At 38.7% G+C, this 22,197-nt stretch overlaps 1 protein-coding gene across 4 annotated transcripts in view; it reads right to left on the bottom strand.

Moving 5' to 3' along the window:
- The window catches only part of LOC124856928 (sodium-coupled neutral amino acid transporter 3-like), a 57,441-nt gene extending 38,150 nt beyond the window's left edge, over window positions 1-19,291 (bottom strand). For 2 of the 4 annotated variants that reach the window (XM_047347895.1, XM_047347898.1), the window contains exon 1: window positions 18,754-19,288. The gene's annotated coding sequence lies outside the window, so the exon portion shown is untranslated. Of the gene's footprint in view, window positions 1-18,753 lie in introns of all 4 variants that reach the window. The other 2 variants (XM_047347896.1, XM_047347897.1) reach the window with 2 other exon arrangements.
- Window positions 19,292-22,197: the final 2,906 nt, after the last annotated feature.

Below are 22,197 nucleotides of genomic sequence, written 5' to 3'. Positions count from 1 at the left end.
TACTTCTTGAACTTCTTCCTCTTTTTTTACAGTTCAGTGTATTTTTATGTGATTGACCAGCTCAAGTAGAGCATAATTGGGAAGTGTAAGAAAAAAAGATTTTTTCTTTTACAAATAAGATTATTAAAAGTGTGGCATACATGTGTAGTTAATTTTTCTCTATATTTCTGTATGTTGAGTTTAAAATCATATTGTTGCTTTTTAAAATGCAGAATACAAACATATAAATGTGGAACAATTCAACAGATGCTTCAATATTAGAAGATATTTATAGGGAAGAGGGAAGAAGACTGCAAAACTAACTGAGATCCAGTCCAGCAGCCACAGAAGGTCTGGTTATATGGATGAACTGAATAGTGCAGGATGACATAGTGTTTGTAGACACTCTATCATGCAAAAACATGTTTGACTGTCTGTAAAGGGAAACACAGGGTTCCTTTATTTCAACAAATTCTGTATTTTAGAATGCAGACACACAGTTTTCTATTTGTTTTTCATGCTTTTAGATACAAAATACAACACAAATCTGTAACATCCTTCAGTTGACCATATGATATTTAGTCACTCACTTCAGGTTTATTGGTATTCATAAAAATGTTCCAACAAAGTGCTTTTTTTAAATGAAAGAAATTTAACCTAGTGAACGCTAACACACATACCACTGCTATGGACCAGATGGACAAAGACATACCCCAATGTTTATTTTAACTCCTAAGACATAGTCCTACATTGTAAAACCCCGGCAGGGAGTACACGAATCCGTTCACAGCAACATCAGAAGCTAGGTTCAGTCTAGTTCTCCTTGAGAGCATCACAGAGTGTGTGCCTCAGCTTTATAGCTCTGACGTAAACAGCTCTGCAGAGACGTCATCCCACATGGAGGGAAACGGTGCCAGGCAGTGTCTCTCATTGTGTTTCCTGATGTGACACTTTAGCCAAAGAACCCTGCTCATGTTGATTCACTCCCACAATATATTTTTTTTTGCATTGGTCCTTGTTTATTCAATGCTTGATACTGTAATTAAATGTGTGGCTTTGTGTTTTTGTGTGTGGAGGAGGGGTGTGCAGGTTATGTAATGTAGTCGGTTATCTCTCTAATACCGCCTCCTCTGCCACTGCTTGATGACATTTCAAGAGGTATGTGGATGTAAAAGCTTCCTTTTCTGAGACTCTCAAACTGTGCATATTTATTTCACATGCAGAGCAACCACTGCTTTTAAAGTGTAGTGAAGATAATCTAAATGTGTTCAAAAAGGTCAGAATAACCATTTCTATGAGAATCTTTATAGGTCTTTTTAAAGCTTTTGATCATAGCAATGTTATACCTACTATAGTATGTCATGTCAGTCTTCTGTATTTACTGTACTAAAACAATGAAAGACAAAACATAAAGATATTTACAAATCTTCCCTCTCAAAAACATATTTTATACAGCTTTAAATATTTCACTTCTCAATTTTTGATAATGGGCAGTTATTAAGTTCACCAGCTGAAATTTTAGCATAGGGGTTCAGATTTAGGAAGATAGAGCAGATTAGATTAGTTCATCGCACAGACGCAGAAAAATCGGGACTAAAACACGCTCAGATTATTTTGTACACTCTTGCTTAAAAATAACTGCAGGGGAGAGGAAAGCTTCAGCATGACCTTGCCTCATGCGTTTATTGCATGTGCTACATTATTACAATAGCAGCTGTTGAAAATAAGTGGTAATCATCCTCTGAGTGGATCAAGCAACCATCTGATGTGGTGCTCTGGTTCCTCACACCAGGCTAAGCAGCGACAATGACACGCATGATGCCACACAGACGCACGCAAACATCACATAGACAGCTTAGTGGTGAGAAAACGCGTTGCTGTTGCATAAAGGACATCGCAATCAGCCACAGGCAGAAAATAAATCTCGGTATCAATATCAATCAATAAAGAAAGTCTAAGAAGGCAAATGTAAATCTTTTGTTTGCATAAAACAAAATTTGAAAATAATCCAGATTTAGCTGCATTTATTTTAGCTGAGATGTGAACACAAAATGTATAAATGCATTATAAAGGTAAAATTTCTTATAATTTTTTTGAATGACAGGCTAAAATACAGTATACAGGTTTTTAAGTAAGCCTAAGACGAGCTTTGGTTTAGTTACCGTGCATAATGAAGCACTGCTTTACCATCTCTGTTTCCCTACTGGGCTGTCCTATCTCACTCATTCTCCTCCTCCTCTTCCACTGTGATTAGCCAGCAGGGGAGAATAACAGATTTACTTCTGACTGGGAGATGCATATTTTAGCCTGTGAGACACACCATGTCTCAAGGATTCCTTTTGGCTGCCATGAAATTTACACATCAGGATTTACAGCATTCAGGATGTTATTTCAGCCTGATGTTGCACTTAAATGTATTTTGTATTTGAATGGTACCCTCTATCAGTGACTGTTAATGAGTTTTATTTAAAGTCACAATTCAACAATTTCTCCAATGAGTTGATGAGTGGTTTTGTGAAATCAGTCCAAAAACTGAGGCTATGAGGTAAACTAGTGAAGATTGCTTAGAGGTTTTTTATTTTTTCCAAGCTTTTTTGGTTTTTATTACTACTACTGCTCAGCCAGCTCTAATCTAACAACTCTACAATCCGAACAGCTGCCAACACTGCAGGCTTCATATGTTCTCTTGAATCTTGTTATCACATCAAGCTGTCAGCTCAGAGTGAGATCTTTGAACAGTAAAATCTGCAAAACATTGAGCTGACAAAATTTGAAGGAGGATAGCATCTGCAATGGCACAACCAAAGAAAGGCAGGGGAAAAGACCATCCCTATAGAACCAAAGCATATGCTGACTTTCTGAATATATGGATCTGCAGAATGCACTGGATGGCAGATATGTACATGCACGACTGTGTTGCTTTTAAAAGGTAAATTAACTATTTATTGATGCATATACAGTCCGGAGTAAGAGCTGGAAATCTGTCAGTAAGCTGACATCTGAACATTTCATTACTTTATCAATAACCCTGGACTTTATACATAAAAGACTCTGAAAGCAAACAACATGTTGGACATCATAGTTACTTTTACTGTGGGCTTGTACAGGAGACTTGCTTGTTTGTGAAAACCATCCCTTAGGGTTTCTTTAGTCTCAGTAATCCCCCAGTATGTCAGAATTATAAGAATTCTGCAAAGAGGAGTGACTCTAAATTCCTGCATATAGATGTAAAATATTCATTCACAGTTAAGACAGACTTCATGGCGGTTGCTGCAAGGGTGGCAAAACCAGTTATTTTAGTCGGCCCTTGGACTCTCTGGAGTCAAATTCTATGACATGCTCCTGACAATTTGACTTTAATATTTATAATTAATTTTGTTTTAATAATAATGCCTTTTTCCTTACTGTTCATATAGAAGATGTCATTTCCCTACTTCATCATGAATGAGCCATCAGGGAAAGAGTAATTGATTTTGATGACAAAAACATTTTGCTGTTCTGTCTCTTGGCCAGACTGGTGGCGTATCTTCACATGAAGAGGTTATTCGACCCAGGAAAGAGTGATACATGAGGCAGCATGAATTGTCTTTAGTGTCTCGTGAATTGCCTGCATGGGGACACCAGCACGGTGGTGATTCACTGAAAATGGGATTTATTTTTAGAAGCACCCGACACTTTTGTCACTCCGGCTCAACTCTAACACTGACACCCCGCAGACAAGAGCAAAACTGCAGCTGTATTCATAAGGGTGCTTAACCAGCTTTAAAGCAATGCAGACAGGACATGTTTTATGCAAATACCTACAGAGAAGAGTTTAGAGTTGAAATACAGGTGAATGACGTGTTGCTGCTTTCATCAGATGTACAAAATCAAAAACCGAGTTACGGTTGCTTTAATCTCGGTCTTTTAAGCTGAGTTTGTGACAAAAGCCTAAAGAGTGAAGTATTTTTGGTTTAAGATGCATGACAAAAGCTACCATATTTAATGTAAAACTAACTTTCATGAATGTAGCCCGTTTCCCAAAGACGTTTCAGGCCGGCTACAATGTAATGTGTGGACCAGGTTCTCGTCAGACTTCATCGGTGTCAGAAATGTTAAATAAATAAACTTAGACCAGAGAAAGTGTGGTAAAATATTCAGTTTTATCAAATATGAGCTTGCATTTACAAAAACAAAAAAGATATAGATCAAGAAAAAAAGATTTCCACTGGACTGTTTAAATATGTATACATCTAGGTCAAATCACATCATGAGGTGGCAAGTTCTTCCCACAAGGTAACATCTTAACAGAGCAGATAAACAGAGAGTAGATATAATGAAGAAAGCGTAGATCGCATGACTTTATCACCTACCAGACTAACACAATTAGATATGCAAGGACAGAAAAAGTGAAGAGAGATACAGGATCATAGAATGTGTGAGATACATAAATCACTACCACAAAGTATTATCCATGTACATTCCCTGTCAACTAGATTCAACTAAATATATTATTGAAAGGGCAATTGTTTTATGGAGCTTGAACATGTATCAGTACAATATAAAAGATGGGTATCAACAGATACGAGCTGGATGCACAAAATATAAGTGCACATTTGCAAAATTGCATGTGCTTCTCTTTTGAGAGGTCTCTGTTTAAAGGAGCATCATATATATCCAAGCAGAGTTCTTGGTACTGCTGAGGTCTATAAACCATAATGAAGAAAGAGGCACAGAGGCTGTGCTGAGGACGCAGGGCTAACAACAGACAAGAAGCAATGAAAGGAGTACATGAAATTCAACTACCTTCACTCAAAATATGTTAATGTTGCGCCTTTCTACAAAATTAGGAAAAGGTTGTACTTTGAAACTTGGGTTAAAATAAAGAAGAAAAAAAAGAATGTTGTTAGACTTTCTTCTTGTCCTGCTTCAGCTAATAGAAATAGCCATGATTTACTGAGTTTACTAATTAGTTTACAAACAGCAATATATTTTCCTGGGAAACAGCTAATTGGACAAATTTTACAATCTGAGGTGAGGGGTGAGTGTAAGATGACAGAGAAAAAGGCAGATAATGCGGAGGACACAACCAGCTGAAACTGTGCAAGAGTTGGACCTATAGGAGATTTTCTATAGAGAAGGCCAATGCCGCCTGTTAATTAAAGGTCTTATCACCCTGTAGATGGCCAAAATTACATTACAATTTTTTTTACAGTAAATATCTTTAATTCAAAGGTATTTTTAAGTTATGTACAGCTGCACGTTATAGGCAAATTTTTAAGATTTTTTTCAGACCTGTGCCACTCACTGCCAGGCCCATTATTTGTATTTAATTCAGCAGTTATGATTTTTGCGGTCTTTGTTTTGTTTGTTTTTTTTTTGCATATGTCCAATTTCTATGGACCTGAAAACAATATTTCGCAGATTTCTTTGTCATAGACGGAAATGGGCTGAAGCAGAGACATCTTTCTCCTTCTGTGCCTCTATAGATTTGGTGGTGGAGACATTTCAGGATCCTTATGTGTATCATTTCTGCTGATCTACTCCCCCTCACAAACAGACTGTGAAAAAGATATCTCCCTCACAAAATGAAAACATTGGAGCTACTTTCTGCTAGTTGAAACTTATTGCTCACTAATCTACAGCTATTATTCAGGCAGCACACAGAGACCGGAGCCCTGTCCTTTCAAGTCTGCTATGATATTGGCCAACATGTTTATAACAATATTAGCCAGCTGAAATATTGGCCGAACTCTAGTGTATACCTTTAAATTATTGGTATTTGTTGTAATTAGTGTCATTTCAAAATCCTTTATTGGGTTAAGAAATACTTCCTTGGTTATCCAGTAGTTCCAAATAACTGGGAAAAATTCTTTATTTGAAATTGCCACCAAGAGAAAACAGTGCTATACCAGGAGCAATGCTGTAAATTGTTGTTTCAGTGAACGTGATTCTTATTTTTTATGTAAAAAATATTTCTCCAACATGAAATCTTGCTCTTTTACAGATGAACAGCAATGATCACACACATCCCATGGCAATAAAACACTAGTCCATGAAGCTAGATAGTCAAAAGTGACAGATGCACCGATCGAACACACAGACAGTGTTAATAATGTATGAGGATTTAAGGTCTTATCAATGAAAACTTCGTTCTCCATGTGATTTAGCATCGAAATTGCAAAGCATGTTAATTATTTCAATATCAACGCTCTTCTTCTATTCATGCAAGCATCTGGTTTGTTTTGCAACAGAAATAGTTTATTGCCCAATTATATTGTGCTTTGACTGTGAAGTAGTGTTTAAGTAGTTTAACTACTTAAATTTTACCCTTGTACTGTGCTTTTGGTTATTCTTTGCCTGTTCAATGAATGATTAACCAGACCTACCACTGTCATTTTCTAAATTCTCAAATAAACACCTTTTAAATCCTTGCTACACACACATTGGATAGTTATTGCTATAAGTAGTCAATAAAAATACAAACAATTTTAGTCTTTTTCTTTGTTCTTCAGAGAACCTCTAAGTGCAGGCATATATTTGCACAAAACAGTTCAACTCAGCAGAGAAACACAGACTTTGCAGTATACAAAGCAAAAGGCTATTGGGAGCCATGTTGTTCTTCAGAAGATTAGGAGCTGCCTCTAACATTTGACAGGTTAACATGTTTCTGTGCTCTCACATCTGTGTCAACAACCATCTCTGATGGAGAACAAAGTGTTTACTTGATGTGAATGTAATCTCAGCTCTGTGGCTGAGATCAAGACCTTTTTTCTGTCTGTGAAAAAGACAAGAGGATGAGTTCACGCCTGGGCAATAACTTAATGCTGACATGGTTAATGCTGTTCTCCAAGCTAAATCAAATTTGGTTCAGCTCTAGAAGGCATATGCCAGAGTTATCACTGCAAGATAAAGACAGTTTGACAGTTGTAGTATGACCAAACACTATTCTTTCTCTCTCTTTCTCAAGAAATATGAGACTTTTCTTATAAATGCATTAGATTAAAACAAGAACATTTCAAGAATATGTTGAGCCTGGACAAGTCTCAAGACTATTTTTTTAATCAAAACAGTATGTATTTTAGCAATTAAATAATCCATTATAGTAACATTAATAAAAGAAACAATGAGTTTTTTCTGATTAAAATTCGTGCTCCATCCTGTCATTACTCCTGTCCCCCTCCGCTGGAAGGACAAGATGATAATATTGATAACTAGATTTTTAAAAAGTAATTTTATGGGTGTTTCACTCTTACACTCTTTCATCGCATATTTGACATCCCTCATTTTTACACTTATTTTTGCCCATCCCTATTTTTAAATGAACATTATTTATAGCAAATCTATTTTCAGTCATGACTAAGTGACAAGAATTGTTTAAAATATTCCTAAAAATTTGCAAAAGAATATATTCCTTCTTCAGCCAACAAAGTTTTAGTGAATCAAGGGTCCAAAAGCAACAGGACTGACAAAACCAGGTGGAGCTGCATCCAGACATTCAGTGTGTGAAGTAGAAAAATTGGACTGAAAGCTACCATCCAAACAGTTGTTTCTCACCACCATACTCTTCAATGCCACCTCTGTCTGTCCTCAATCATGTGGCTCAAAACAAAGTGCCACACTTTTCCTTTTGTTTCCACCGTCCAATTCTCTCCTGCTTCCTCCTCGTCACATGGGGATGGAAGTGGAAGACAGTAGTGCAGCATGGAGACGAATGCATTCATTGAGCTGGAAGTACAACTCAAGCAGTGTGCGGCCACCACGGTGGATATTGTCCTGCTGATTATGTCACATGCCACAGAAACCCGGCGGTCCAAATCCCAATCCACTGACAGAGAAATCCTTAGGACCCAATGTAAGCAGATCAATGTAGGACTTAACAATCAAACAAAAATAATTTGGCAAAATATCCAGCCACGAATGCAAGAATGTAAGTAATTTCACGGTTTGGGTTGTTTGAGGTTGTTTAATGCTAAGACTTTCTTTTATCTGCCCTGGAGACCTGTGCTCATAAATGCAATCAAGCCCCACAAACACAATGTTGACGTGCCTCAAAACTAAAGGTTAAAAAGGAAAAAAAGGCATTTCAGCTGCACAAAAATGTGTCTAGAGTTTAATGGTTGCTGAGTTTTCGTTTTAAATGAACACTGCATGTAATACAGTATTCATTCACTTTACAGTATATAGCATAAGAAATACTAACGTTGGGTTAGGATAATTGATCTCTTTAAATTGCCCTTAGGTGTGTGTATCTGTGTGGGGTTGTATGTCCTGTGTGTCTCTGTGTTTCCCTGTGATGGACTGACGACCTCTCCAGTGTGTACCTCGCCTCTTGCCCAGTGAGCACTGGAGATAGGCACTCAACCCCCTGCCCTGCAACCTTGCAAGGATAAGCTTCAAGGTTGCAGTCCATTTAATGGATGGACGGACAAACGGAAAAAAAAGCATCTATATGATTTATTTTCTTTGTCTTTTAATTCATGTTATAGTCTATCCATCCATCCATCCATCCATCCATTGTCTTCCACTTATCTGAGAATGAGTCACGAGGGTCTTAATTTAATCATGTTTACAGTTTTACATCCTGCTTTTATAAAGCAATTTGTAGATTTTTATCTGTAAATACATTTCAGAGAAAATAAAAGTTTTAGACTCTTTGTAATCGCCCTCTGAATCTTACATTTCTCTTCTTCCTGTGTAATAATTTCCCCAAATGTTTCATCTAGCTGCTTTTAGGTTACAAGAGCTTTCTCAAGATGCAATTCATGGTTTATAGGCTTTAGGATGTCCTAAAAAATACCACTAGTCTTTCATAAAGTGATGCGTAATATGATCCGTAACCATGGCCATAAAGTGGGGTTTTTTTACCACTGGGACCAGCTGATTAACATTTCAAAAGATCAAATAATACCCGAACTACAACCCCCAATCTCTGATGAATTAAAAAGGAGGCGCTGTGGATACACAGCAGAAGCAAGGAGAAGAGAGAGAAGGAGGAAGTTCAAATCATCTCTTCCTTTGATAATGATGGGCAATATGAGATCATTGGGAAACAATTTGAATGAATTCAAAGGCCCTACAAGGACCCTGCCAGAGTATCGGGAATGCAGTAATATGTCTTTTACTGAGACATGGCTGCAATCCATTATATCCCCGACTCCAGTGTCTTTCTGACAAGCTTTATGACCATTGAGGCAAACAGAGATTTAAAAAGGAGCAGCAAACGCAAAGGAGATGGATTAGCAGTGCTTGTGAACAACAGATGGTGTCATCCAGGACATGTTAATCTGAAGCCCAGATATTGAACTGTTAGCAGTGAGTTTTCATCCATGTTATTTGCCCAGACAGTTCATGAGTGTTATTTTGGCGACGGTTTACATTCTTCCATCAGCTGTTGCCAACACTGCATGTGATGTCATCAGTTCAGTTGTTGCTAAGCTACAGACACAGCACCACAATGCATTTGTGGTAATATCTGGTGGATTTCATCACGCCTCACTCTCTGCTACAATTCCAATGTCGCAACAGTTTGTCAGCTGCTTTACCAGAGAAAACAAAATGTTGGGTTTGGATTATGCAAATGTCAAGGACCCATACATCTCTAAAGCAAGACTTTCTCTAGGCATATCATATCACAGTCTTGTTCTTCTCTGCTACAAATATAAACTCCTTGTTTAAAGGCAACCTGTAATAAAGAGAACCTTGAGAAGATGGTCACAGAAAGCTGAAGAAGCCCTGGAAGGTTGCTTTGAGGCTAGAGACCGAGATGCACTTTGCCAACTACATGGAGACATGGTCAAACACTCAGTCATGAGTGTGTGACCAACTATATTAACTTCTGTGGTGATAACACCATCCCCACCAGAATGGTGAGATGCTCAATATCAAAGAAGATGCTGATGATCCTGTTGCATCCTCCTTCCACCTGTGTGTCTCTAGATGTCAGGTGAAGAGGGAGCTGAAGAGACTGGTGTCAGCCCGAGAGTCCTGAAGGCCTGTGCAGTGCAGCTCTATAGGATTCTGCAGCACCTTTGCAACCATAGCCTGACCCAAGAGAGGTTCCAGTATTGTGAAATATCTTCTGCCTTGTTCCGTTACCAAGGAAAACTTACCCATCAGTCCTCAACGCATATGGACCTGTTGCCCTGACATCCTACATCTTGAGAGACTCCTGTTGGCCCACCTGAGTAAGTAAACAAGCAACTTTCAGGACCCTTTGCAGCTTACTAATCGCTGTGGAGTTGGAGTTGAAGATGCTATCATACACCTATTTCAAAAACCCACTGTCATTTGGACAAAGCCAGTAACACTGTGAGGACCATGTTCTTTGATTTCTCCAGTGCATTTAACACAGTTCAATCTGATTTGCAATCTACTAAATTGAGGATTACCTGACAAACAGAACAGGTAGTCTGCATCACAGGAGCATCACCATTCCTGTTCACTCTGTACACCTCAGACTTCCAGTACAAGACAGACTCTTGTCATCTGCAGAAATACTCGGATGATTCTGCAGTCAAGGGGTGTATCAGAGATGGACAAGAAGCTAAGTACGGGGAGATGGTGGACTGCTGGTAGCATGGTGTAGAAACAATCATCTCATCCTGAACATGAATAAAACAAATAAAATGATGTAGATTTCAAGAGAAACAGGAATAGGTCAAACAGTATTTCCATCTTGGGAGAAGAAGTGGAGGTGGTGGAGGAGCATAAATACTGTACCTTGGTGTTCACCTGTAAAACAGACTGTAAAACAGAGATGCAACTGTGAAGGCATCTACAAGAAGGGACAGAGCAGAGGAAGCTTAGGTCATTCAGTGTTGCAGCAAGATGCTGCATGTCTTCTATAAGTCTGTTGTGTAGAGTGTGATCTCTTCTGCCATCATCTGCTGGGGTAGCAGCATCAGAGCCAGGAACTTGAAAAAGCTCAAGAAGCTAAAAACGAAGGCTGGCTCTGTGGGGGACTCCTCTAGAAGCTCTGGAGATGATTATGCAAAGAAGGATCCTTCATAAAATGAAGAACATTATGGAGAACCCTGAGCATTCTCTTCATGAGACTGTTGTACAACAACAGAGAATCTTCAGTCAGAGGCTTCTTCAGATGTGCTGTAATACAGACGCTACAGGAGATCCTTCCTGCATACAGCCATCAGCATCTACAACAACTCTGAAGAAACCTGAATAAAATTAGCTACAACAACATTTAATTTCCCTTTGGGATTAATAAAGTATTTTTGAATTGAATTGAATTATTGCCTTCTAAACCAAATAATTGGTTCTGACAACCTTGCCAGCAGCATCAGCCATCACGCATTTGTGATTACTGGAAATGAGCCTTTTACATTACTGTGGAGGATTTGTGACCTTATCTTATTTGCAGAACTGATCTTATTCAGTCTACTTATAGGGTTTTTGAGCATGAATGGCCTGTTTAATAGACAGGAACTCCGATTCTTTTGTCCCTGCTTACATTAAAGAGACACCTCTTTCAACTCGTCTCTTAACCAGATTTTTGTCGTTTTGCTCAAGTTAATATATTGCCCATAATGACGTAAACATACACACAGAACAACTTGATCATTTTAAATGTGGCAAGACCAAGATGCCAGGAGTCAGAGAGTTTCATTTTCAAAAATTCAAATTCAAAATTCAAAAATACTTTATTAATCCCAAAGGGAAATTAAATGTTGTTGTAGTTCATTATGAAGGTTTCTTGAAAGAGCCGTTGTAGATGCTGATGGCTGTGGGCAGGAAGGATCTCCTGTAGCGGTCTCTCTTACAGCAGATCTGAAGAAGCCTCTGACTGAAGACACTCTGTTGTTGTAGGACAGTCTCATGAAGAGGATGCTCAGGGTTCTCCATAATGTTCTTCATTTTATGAAGAATCTGTCTTTCCACAATGATCTCCAGAGGTTCCAGAGGAGTCCCCAGAACAGAGCCAGTGTGAACCTAGTAATTCACTAATGGTGCAACATCTCAATTGGATTTAAGTCCAGATTTTGACTAGGCAACTCCAAAACCTTCATTTATTTTTTAAGACATTCAGAGGTGGACTGGCTGGTGTGCCATGGATCATTGTCTAGCTACTTAACCCAAGTGGGCTTGTGCTTTGAGTCTGACAATGATGGCCAGAGGGTCTCATGCAGGATATTCTGGTAGACAAAAGAATTCATGGTTTCATTAGTTAAAACAAATACAGTATAGACCAAAAGTTTGGACACGCCTTCTCATTCAAAGAGTTTTCTTTATTTTCATGACTATGAATATTGTAGCTTCACACTGAAGGCATCAAAACTATGAATTAACACATGTGGAATTATATACTGAACAAAAAAGTGTGAAACAACTGAAAATATGTCTTATATTCTAGGTTCTTCAAAGTAGCCACGTTTTGCTTTGATTACTGCTCTGCACACTCTTGGCATTCTGTTGATGAGCTTCAAGAGGTAGTCACCCGAAATGGTTTTCCAACAGTCTTGAAGGAGTTCCCAGAGATGCTTAGCACTTGTTGGCCCTTTTGACTTCACTCTACGGTCCAGCTCACCCCAAACCATCTTGATTGGGTTCAGGTCCGGTAACTGTGGAGGCCAGGTCATCTGGCGCAGCACCCCATCATTCTCCTTCTTGGTCAAATAGCCCTTACACAGCCTGGAGGTGTGTTTGGGGTCATTGTCCTGTTGAAAAATAAATGATGGTCCAACTAAACGCAAACCGGATGGAATAGCATGCCGCTGCAAGATGCTGTGGTAGCCATGCTGGTTCAGTACGCCTTCAATTTTGAATAAATCCCCAACAGTGTCACCAGCAAAGCACCCCCACACCATCACACCTCCTCCTCCATGCTTCACAGTGGGAACCAGGCATGTAGAGTCCATCTGTTCACCTCTTCTGCGCCGTACAAAGACACGGTGGTTGGAACCAAAGATCTCAAACTTGGACTCATCAGACCAAAGCACAGATTTCCACTGGTCTAATGTCCATTCCTTGTGTTCTTTAGCTCAAACAAGTCTCTTCTGCTTGTTGTCTGTCCTCAGCAGTGGCTTCCTAGCAGCTATTTTACCATGAAGGCCTGATTCACACAGTCTCCTCTTAACAGTTGTTCTAGAGATGTGTCTGCTGCTAGAACTCTGTGTGGCATTGACCTGTTCTCTAATCTGAGCTGCTGTTAACCTGCGATTTCTGAGACTGGTGAATTTATCGTCCGCAGCAGAGGTGACTCTTGGTCTACCTTTCTTGGGGCGGTCCTCATGTGAGCCAATTTCTTTGTAGCGCTTGATGGTTTTTGCGACTGCACTTGGGGACACTTTCAAAGTTTTCCCAATTGTTCGCACTGACTGACCTTCATTTCTTAAAGTAATGATGGCCACTCGTTTTTCTTTACTTAGCTGCTTTTTTCTTGCCATAATACAAATTCTAACAGTCTATTCAGTAGGACTATCAGCTGTGTACTGTACCTCCTGCACAACACAACTGATGGTCCCAACCCCATTTATAAGGCTTGAAATCCCACTTATTAAACCTGACAGGGCACACCTGTGAAGTGAAAACCATTTCAGGTGACTACCTCTTGAAGCTCATCAACAGAATGCCAAGAGTGTGCGAAGCAGTAATCAAAGCAAAAGGTGGCTACTTTGAAGAACCTAGAATATAAGACATATTTTCAGCTGTTTTACACGTTTATGTTCAATATATAATTCCACATGTGTTAATTCATAGTTTTGATGCCTTCAGTGTGAAGCTACAATATTCATAGTCACGAAAATAAAGACAACTCTTTGAATGAGGTGTGTCCAAACTTTTGGTCTGTGCTGTATATCATTATTGAAAACTAATCAGGTCTAACTCACAACCACTGCCATGTTTGACTGTGTATTTGATGGGTTTTTTTCATGAAAATTGTATCACTTTTAAATCAGATGTAGTCCCGTAATTCCACAGAATATTTTTCTGAATGTTATGGGTATCATTGAAGGGTTTTTTGGCAGTTGTTTGGTATGCTCAGCAGTGGTTTTGGTTTGGGATCCCATTTTTGCCTAGTCTTTTTGTTCTTGTCATGAACTCTGACCTTAACTGAGGTAAGTGAGATCTGAACTGCTTTAGATGTTGTTTTGGGTTCTTTTGTTGCCTCCTAGATGAGTAAATTAGCACTATTGGAGTAATTGTGGTAAGCCAACTGCTCCTAGGAAGGTTTGTTCCTGTTAGATTCTTTCTCCATTTGTAAATATATGGCTCATAGGGTGGTTCGCTGAAGTCACAAAGCGTTGTAAATGGCTTTGTAACCCTTTCCAGACTAATACTGTAGATGTCAAAAGCATTGTTTCTCATGTGTTCTTGAATGTCTTAAGATCAAGGGATAATGTGCTGCTTTATTAAATCTTTTAGCCTATTTTATGTTGGCAGACAGGTTAAATTTAAGTGATTTCTTGATTCTGCAGAACTGGCAGTAATCAGGGCTGAGAGTGGCTTGTGGAACTTCAATTTAGCTTTCCAGAAGAAATTTGATTAATCACAGTTAAATAAAAAAGGAAATCTATGTGATAAAGTGCTTTTTTACAGCACAGTACACACAGTGTAAATATTACACGTAACTTAAAAATGTTTCATTATAAAATGTTTCACAGAGTGGTTTTCCAGAAAAACAAAACACCAAACAATGATGTTATTAAATAAAATCTTAAAGGTTTACCTCTCTACATCTTTCAAAATGCAAACAAATTCAAGACAGGACGTCCCTTTTTGTCCTCAATAAAACTACAAGAGCAGAAAAATCCCTTCATGTTTTCTTTTCATTCTCGCAGATGCTAACCAATACCATTGCACCATCAGAATGTGGAAAAGAGGTTGTAATCAAATCAGACAAGAACATAGAGAAACCCCTGTTTTTTTGTCTACTCAAATATTCAAGAAAAGAAGGCAGGAGAAGGAGTCGTAGTTTTGCAATTCCTCAAAACTAGCAGACCAGAACTTCTCCCCACTGTTAAACTCTGCTTGTTTTGATGACTGCAACGTTGTACACAGTTACAACCCATTTATATGTGTTAAAGGCTGTTATTAACTAATTGCTTTTGTGAGTCTGCTTTGCATTGTTTATGTTAATACATATTGATTGAAAGGGGGGGAAATTAAAGGTAGCTAGTGATAGCTGCCTTTTGTTAGACACACACTGTAACCATGGGCAACATTTCATTGTAAAAATTGTGAATTGATTCTAATGTTATTTATTTACTTTACTTCTGTTTTTTACTTAGGTTAAAGTGGACACCTTAATAGGCAAAAAAGAGTTCTGTGTACAAGCATCCTTCTCAATAAAACGTTCTGATTCTGATTTGTTTAAGCAAGATCAGAAGAAAGCAGAAAACCAGAATATGAATTAGACAAATTAAGGTTTCACTCATTGAAGATCAAAAATCTGCAGCTACAATAGCAGCAGCGGGATTATGAATTTGTGAACAATGTGATTTTACTCAATGATAAGGTAGGAGATTGGCTGCACGTGGACCATGTGACTCAATTAAAGCAAGCCAAGCAGGTCAGATACAAATTTTCCTGCCCCAGCCAGGTAGATCTCAAGTCTTTGAAAAGTCACTTATCATGAGAAGAACAAACACTGGAAAGTGTGTAGAACCTCAGAGGCCCATACATGCCCTGAACTACTGCTAAAACTCTGTCACTCCACATATTTTAGTCAGCAGTGAACTCATCATGTTGTACATCCTTCCCACATTTTACTGGAAAGGGCTTTCTAAATTAAGAACACTGTAATACCTGCCAAGCATGATGGTGGTCGTATCAGGCTGAGGGTCTGCTCTGTAGTCAGAGGTACTGGCACATTGCACAATTGCACAAAGTGGATAGAAAGTTGAAGAAAGTCCACAGGTTCACTTCAAATCAACAGCTAGATAAACAGCTGGTTGGCCAAACAGGTAAAAGACCCCAAACAATGTTTCTGGAATGCAAAAGGCAGGCTAGCATTAAGTTTTAGAAATTACCTTTCAAAATCTCCAATCTCAGCCTTATTGAAAATCTGTGGACCAAGCGTCAGGGTGGGATCTGTGACTTGAATCCAAATTATTTTAATGTACTCGACTTATAGTGCAAAGAGTGGTCAAACAACACACCGAAATAATAGCAGAAACTTGTTGAAGGCTGCAGAAAATGTGCACTCGATGTGCAACTAACTAAGAGACATAATGAAATATTGGTTGACGTATTATTTGGACCCTGTGAGGATTTCAAAAAACACCCACAATAAATTCCCCTCAATAATTCCCGTTTATTAAAAAGTATTAAAGTTGAACAATCCAGCCTGGAAAATGTACTACTTAAACAAATAAATTGATCAATATTCAAACTTGATATGAAATGTATGCCCCACTCTTACTGAAACAGTATATATTTATAAAGTAATTTATTACATATGTCTTAGAATATCTAGTTAGGTCTGGATGGTTTAAAAAGAAAATCTCAACATACCACTTTCATCATACCAGTGAGGCATATTAATGCATGTTTTCTTGTGAGAAAACCCTTACATCCAAATATATGTCTGCATATGTTGTGCTCTATGCAAGGATTTATCTCCTAATGTCTACTTGGACTTGACAGAACATATGTGTAAATACCTCCCACTGGCTATTAAAGATCACCAACCAAACATGAAGAGCAGATGGCACCTGTGACCACACTGTGAACCAGCGGTGGAAACCTTATTAGTTAAAACATGACATGCAGTCCTGACAGATGACCAGGAAAAACTTGATCTGTGATTTCTCCAAGTACGCAACATTGTAAGCACAAATGACTGCTCAGATGTAATATTGTGTAGGTTATAACATTTCGGTGGACCTGCATTTATGCTTTGGTTGCTATCAGTGTATTTAGATGGACTTATTGTATCCTTTTTGTTCATGTCAAACATAGATCTTATGAGGTAAAGATGGAAAAGAAAGAAGAGTGAGAAAAATGTGCTCAAATCACAAATCAAATCATCTGATTATTTAAAAAAACCATTGCCAATTGTTTTTTCTAATATTGTACCTGATATTCTGACTGACATATATCAGGTAAACATAGAAAAGTAGACAGGAGTTTTTTATTTGATTTGAAAAACCCATTGAAGGCGGCGTTCTACTGAGCAGAATCCACGGAGAGCCTCCAGGTCTCTCCATGCCAAAAGTCTGCCATCACTATTGCTCCACTTCAAGGGCACGCAAAAATATTCATAACTCTTGAATTTCTTCTTTTTTTTTCAGATTTTGTCACATCACAGCCCCACATTTCATTGTATTTAAATAGAGATTTTATGTGGTAGACAAACACAATGTAGTGCATGACTGTAAAGTGGAAGGAAATGTATACATATTTTTTCTGCATTTGTATTCATTCAAACAGGGCAACACCTTTGCTTCAGTTACAGCAGCAAATCTTTTGAGGTAAGTCTCTACCAGCTTTGCACATCCAAAGACGGAATATGCTGTCTAATATTTACAAAATAGCTTGAGCTGAGAGCAAATTAGATACAGAGCACCAGTGACCATCAATTTTCAATCTGTCATTAACTAACACGGTAAGACATTTTCATGGATTTTAGTTTCACTGATAAAGCTCCAGTTAGGAGAAGCTGCCTCCATTGGAACTGCTGCACTGTTCTTGTGACCTGACCAAATTCCACTTAAGGACATTGTAAGGTTGTGTCTGCCTTGTGGAAGATGGGACTTCTTGTAGCTTTCTTTAATATTTTTTCCTTCTTAGCTCTCTCACAATGACAGACTTGTAGAGTGCATGTCTAATAGTTGCCATTTTGACAGATTTCCCACCTGAGCTGTGGATCTCTGCCGCTAATCCAGAGTTAACCTTGTCCTCTTAGCTCCTTTTTTGATAAATTTTCCTCTTGTCCTGCCTGCCAGTTTAGGTGGACGTTCATTTTTTGGTATGTTGGCAATTGTGCCATTCTCTTTCCATTTACCAATAATAGCTCAAACATGGTGAGACATGTTCAAAGTTTGAGATATTTGTGTATAACCTAACCCTGCTTTAAAACTTTCCAGAACTTTCTCCCTGACCTCTCTGATGTGTTCCTTGGTCTTCACAAGGCTGTTTTTTCTCTAATGTTCTCTAACAAGTCTCTATCTAAAGCCTTCGCAGAACTGCTGGATTTTTACTGGAATTAATCAACACAAAGATGTACAATGTATGAAATAGGTGACCTCTGAAGAAAAGTGGTGGGAACAGATTTTATTTAAGGGTAACAGTGTAAATGGGCTGAATACATATGCGCACTAGACTTTTGAGATTTTTTTTTTAATCTACAAAACTATGCAACCTTTGCCTTTGACTTCATAATTATGTGCAACATTGTGCTGATATAGCACCTAATATTCCATTAAAATAGACTGAGGTTTGTGTTGTAATGGCCCTAATACCTCAGTATTGAAACTCTTTACTTATTTGGCCAGTTCTGGGGTAAAATAAATACATAACTGTGAAAAAAATCATTCCTGCAGATTTGCTGACAAGCCCCAGGATTGAAGCCTATACTGTGTGGTTAAAAGATTAATATTCATGATCAAGTCATGTTCACAACTGTTCAAATAGCTATGCAACGTGGTGTGACTTCTACTTTGAATGGATAACTGGTTAGCCTTGAATGGAGGTTGATGGATATTACATACATAATAATGCATAAAGTGCCTCTTTTTGCTCCATTTTGAATGAATTTCCTGTCATGAAACACTGACTAGTCTCACACAGTATACACCTACATCAAGGTTAACATTTTCAGCGGCGGTCTCTTACCAGGGAAGTAACGGTGCCCTCGTCCAAATCTAAATATCTCCACGCAGCTCTCGCCTCGCAGCTCGGCTGTGTCTCGACCTTCGTGTCTCGTCTCTTCTGTCCAGCGACACGTCCGAGCGCCTTCCCTCCCCGTAGCCTCACTGACATGTGTTTCCCCGGTAAATTATTCTAGTAATCTTCTCCAAAGTGGGATGTGGAGAGTGCTCGGGGTCCGCCTACCGCGCGCACAGCTGATGATGCTGAAAGTGTCTGGGTGGTCTGTTGCGAAGCCGGCGCGCGCAGGAGCGCTTGGCACGCGCCTTTGTGATCGTTTTGGAACGGACTGTTCCGTCACGAAGGCTGAGCTCGAAGATTCTCGAGAATTGCGGCCGTCTGTTCATGTAGAGTCGGTGGCATCTTGGGCATTTCAAGTCGCGCACGAACGGGAAATTAAGGGCAGAATGTAAGCGCGAGGACATCACGCATAATATGTGCATTCATTTAACGAATTGGATGAGTACCCCTTTAAGTGCACGCAGAAGTCGAACTCTTACTTTAATAAAACTGCAGTGTGCAGTGTATTATTTTTGACATTCAATCGGTAACGTAAACAGCTGCCAGGGCCACCGCCGCCGTTTACGCACACATGACGGACAAGGCTCGCCCCATTTTTAGGTCATCAGCGGGCTGAGCGTTTTGATGAAACGCCGCTCCAGGGATCAGGTTTTTTCCGCTATCCTCCAGCTCAGGTTCGCTGAGGAGGACACTCAAACGCACCTTTAGAGAAATTAGATCAGGTGGTTTCCTGTATAGAACTTTTATATGTAGTCTAATTTAATAGAAAGCTTACACAAACTATTTATGCAGACATTCTGTGTAGGAATGTAAATGTCTTCTCTGCAAGCCACGATGGTTTTATTTGTTTGAAGGGGCATTTGACCTGTCAAACCTGAGGTCTAAGATAAACATCTATCAGTATTGTAGAGTGATGCTGAGAAAGAGGCTTGCGCCTCCCACAGCAGGTGTACAGCTGACTTCTAAATCTGAATCTATGCTTTATTATTATTATTACAAACATATAAGCAGCTAGATCAGGGGTGTCCAACTCCAGTCCTTACGAGCTGGTGTCCTGCTTCAGCAAACCTAACTCAACTGAATGGTTTATTATGAGGCCTCTGCAGAACTTGATGACACATGTTGTGATTATTAATCTGAGATTATTTAATATTTATTAAATAATAATCTCAGATTATTTAATATTTATTTAAATATTAAATAATCTGAGATTATTTAATATTTAATAATATTTTAATATTTTATCAAATAATATTTCGGTCTGTTAAGGGTTGTCCTGTGAATACCGGTCCAGTAAGGCGATGGTATTAGGACAAAATAGAAAGGTGCGAGACGAGCTCTGACATTATTGCACACACATGGAATAAATTACCACAATTTCTTAAAATACAAGAATTTATTAACAAAAATAAGTCAACTCAAAGTCAAACATATTTCAATTAACAAACTCTTTACTATGCTAAAACAATCCAACTAAACTACCAAGCAGAATTAAAGAATAACGAAGACTAATGGGTTATGTACAATATAAACAAGTTGATTAAAGATGATTGAAACCATGACCAAATGAGTGATGCAACATTACCATGCAATGTTTATGTTTGAGAACCAAGGATTATCTTGAAGAATCTGGAAATGAAGTTAAGTTAGTTTTGGAACTAACTTAGGCAATAATCAGCAAACGTTTAGACAACCCTTCACAATGCAAGATCAGATAAAATATTATTTTAATAAAATAATGTTTTAAATAATGATCTGCTGAATAAAACCAACCTTCTGGATGACAATTTCTCCACGGTGTCTAATTAGCTGCCTTCATTTATTGAAATTATATTTGAAGAAATATTAAGGGAGTATTTTGGAAAAGAGCCAAATCTTTCTGGAGAAATGGGGCTTAATTGTGTTTACTTAGTTATCAAATCTAGTAAATGATGTTTAGGGACTATTATTCACTAGCTTGAAAACCAACAACCTTTCTGTTAAATACTCTTTAGTAGCAAGCACGTGTTCTTACCGGTTAGCAGTTGAGCTAACAAAAGAAGCTAATAGCTTAGCACCAGAATCAACACATACCTTTAAAATACCAGGGTTATGTTATGATTTGGGGTTTTTTGGTTTCAGGTTTTTTCCTTATATGTTTTTCACTGCTCAAGTTTTGAATCATGCTTGTGTTTATTATTTTTCTGGTCATGTTTTAGTCTTGTTCATGTTTTGTCAAGTTTTGTTTGTATATTAGAGTCTCTGATTTTGCCGCAGCCACGTTTTGTTCTGTCTGTCAATTAAGTTTATTCGGTTCACCTGTACCATGTTAATCAGTTTTGTTTTCCACCTGTACCATGCTCCATATATACACACCTGTTCAGTTAGTCATCGCGGAAACATTTCTCATGCTCATGTCTTGTTCTCAGATCATGTCTTGTTTTTTGCTCATTCTGCCTGTTAGTTGTTTTGTTCCTGCCTCCTGCTGTGAGTGAGTTTTTTGTTATTAAATCTTTTGCACTTACTGTCACGATGCCTGCTCGTCTGCATTCTGGGGTCCAATATCTTGCAAGCCATAACAGGTTAATAAAAGGGTTAAAATGCATAAGCGCGGACGGCGCGTTATGATCAATGTTCTGTTTAAAATCACCCTTTAAATAAAGTTTGTCTTAACTTTAAAAACATACAACGAACACAAACAGGGCACGTGTGCTGCAGATAGCCTGCTAGCACTAAGATAGCCGAGTTTCACACAAACAAAACCAAACGTCATAAATGAAAACATTCAGATCATTTCATCTTAACTGTTATTCTGCCCAAACCTAACCTCATGAACTGTGGTGAGGAATGTTGTCCAAAAGACGATGAAGTTTGAAGAAGGTATACACGGTGAACAAAGGGTTAGCTTCCCGCTAACCTCCAGCTGTGGATGAAAAACGGCTCGTTGTGTCCGCCAACACCACTGCACGGTGATGGGGTCTCTGTTGTCTTCCTTCCAGACTGGGAGACCGTTCCGCTCGGCTTCATAGAGACCGCGTCTCTGTAGGGAACTTCTCTGGGTTAGTTTGCATCTGCAGGCCTCACAGAGAAAGTAAGCAACTCTTACACCTTAATTTCCCCGTTCATGAATGAAAATACCGGCTACACAGACAGTATTTCATTCATATTTATCTTTGCATATGATCGATGATCGTATGACATCCTTGGATCCAGTTGAAGAGTTTATGTCTGTTTGCCAGCAAAGAGACATCAGCGCGCTTGTCTCCCCTATCCAGTCCCTTTCGAAGGCCGTGTGGAAGAGGGCGGATGTAGCAACAGCTGTGCTTTTATTTGAGTAGTGGCGTCACAGGAAGTCTCCAGTTATCCCATTTCCTGGCTGTGCCGGAAGAAGGTTAATGCATTTATTTTGAA

The sequence above is a fragment of the Girardinichthys multiradiatus genome, chromosome 20, assembly GCF_021462225.1.
Source record: "Girardinichthys multiradiatus isolate DD_20200921_A chromosome 20, DD_fGirMul_XY1, whole genome shotgun sequence".
NCBI classification, from domain to species: domain Eukaryota; kingdom Metazoa; phylum Chordata; class Actinopteri; order Cyprinodontiformes; family Goodeidae; genus Girardinichthys; species Girardinichthys multiradiatus.
Note: the sequence above shows the minus strand (reverse complement) of the source record. Positions and strands in the feature narration are given on the sequence as shown.